The sequence below is a fragment of the Pteropus vampyrus genome, unplaced genomic scaffold, assembly GCF_000151845.1.
Source record: "Pteropus vampyrus isolate Shadow unplaced genomic scaffold, Pvam_2.0 Scaffold267, whole genome shotgun sequence".
Taxonomy (NCBI): Eukaryota; Metazoa; Chordata; class Mammalia; order Chiroptera; family Pteropodidae; genus Pteropus; species Pteropus vampyrus.
In genome coordinates, this window is record NW_011889048.1 from 333,514 (window position 1) to 335,578 (window position 2,065).

Here is a 2,065-nt window from a genome sequence, read left to right on the forward strand (position 1 = left end):
CGCGGGGCCCTGGCGAGCTGCCCGCCCACCCCCGTGCCTCGGTTTCCAGTCCGGGAAGGCAGCACAGCCCCCACCCCCGTTTCGGGCGAGATCCCTAATTGGTTGCTTTGCTGGTAGCGTCTAATGACTTGACAGTTGCCCGACTAGAGCTAATTAGCTGCTTGCTGGGTGGCTGTGGGGAGGGGTGTCTGGCAAGGTTGGGGTTGCGGAGGGCGGGTTGCGGAGCCTCGGCAGGCGAGGAGCGGTCCGGGCTGGGAGGGCTGCCTGGAAGAGTAGGCACTGACAGGGTGAGCAGGTGGGGGTGACGGTGTGGCTGGCGGGCCGGGGGGGGCTAGGAGGTCTGAAAGCCTCCAGGAGCCCTCTGTCTGGGAAAGACCCAAGTCAGTCATTAACTTTCTAGTGAGAATTTCGATTCGTCTCAGCCGCTCCCACAGAGTATTTGCAGATTGGGCTAAGGCAGGAGTGGAGGGACCCGAGGCTTCGTCTGACACGCCCGGCCACCTTGGGGCTCTCGTCGTCCCTGAGGTTTGGGTGTTGGGCCCCTCCCCTGCAGAGGCACCACCCTGAGTGGGGCGAGGCGCCCACCCCTGGCTCACCAGCTGACTCAGACCCAGGAATGCCAACGCAGCAAGGCCACCGCCATTTCAGAGCCAAGCACAGAAGAAGGTGGCACACTCAAGTGGCCAGAGCTCGGGGTGCTGGGGGCTTCCCCTGGGACACATCTGGCTGGGGTCCTCGCCTCCCCACGGCGGGGAAGGGGGCCACTGTCTGCTACCCATGACCCTAAAACCTCAGAGACCTCAAAGTCTTGGCCTTTGTTCCTTCAAAAAACATGTATCGAGCACCACTGTGTGCAGGGCCCATGCGGGTCACGGGGGAAGGGGCCAACCCCACGGTCCGGGACGGCAGGCCGCGGAGGTAGAAACGCGATGGATGCCTGAAGAGGTGTGGGAGGAGGGGGAGCGCTCCAGGCAGCAGGAACGGCATATGCAAAGGCCCTGGGGTACCGACAGGAACAGCCGGGAGGCTGGTGTGGCTAAAAAGGAGTGACCTGGAAGCAGTCCAGGGCGATGAGGTTGAGGGTGTCAGGGGGAACCTCGTGGTCCTGGGAGGACTGTGGGTTTTACTCTGCACGATGAGGACAGTTTTGAGCCAGTGGATCACAGAGTCTGACTGACATTCAGAAAGGTGAGCCCTGGATTTGGGAGGCCAGGAGCCTGGTGGCCGGGGGTCCGGCTTCTGAGCCAGCAAAGTGGCCTCGGAAGGTGAACCAGAAGGAGAGCGTGACCGTCGTGTCTGCCGCGGGGGGAGGCAGGTGGGTGTAATGGGGGACACAAGCACAGGCGGACAGGGAGAAAGGGTCACACCGTGGCTCCACCCTGCAGAGAGCCAAGCCTCATGTGCATCCCCAGCCACCGTGCTGGGGACGAGAGGGGACACTGAGACCTGGTGGGGTCGGGGGTCAGGACAGTAGCACCTCCAGCCCAGCACCGCCCCTTCACGCACATAGTTCCCCCATCACTGTCTCTCCCACAGGGCTGGCCTGGGTGCAGGCTGGTCCCTGGACGGCCACCCAGCCATAGCCGTCATTGGTTGGTTGATCAATGGGGCTTTCAGTGGGGCCGGGAAGGACTGAAAATGACTTTTCAAACAGCCTGGAGCGGCTTCTGCATCGATCGAGCCCAAGGGGCTGGAGGACACGGCCGGTCAATGAGACACCCGTGCCCCCTCTGCCAGGGGGCAGCCTGAGGGATGGCCGGGGTCCCAGGCTGACCCTGTCCTGGCACGACCCTGTCCCGGCCTGACCCCCGCTCCCTGAGTCTCACTGCCAGACACATTTAGTCTACACACACCCTCCCGCCTCTGTGGGGGTGGGATGAGCTGTCCAACCCTGGATGAACCCAGCGGAGCTGGGGGACAGCCTGCTCCCTCTACTCCCAGATCTGAAATTCCGTGAGGCTCGACTTCAACCACAGACTCGAAATCACCACTCCAGGGAATGGAAGGGGAAACTGAGGCCCAAGGGAGCAGGGGTCTCCTGCCTGCCTCATTTCCAGCGCCCGGG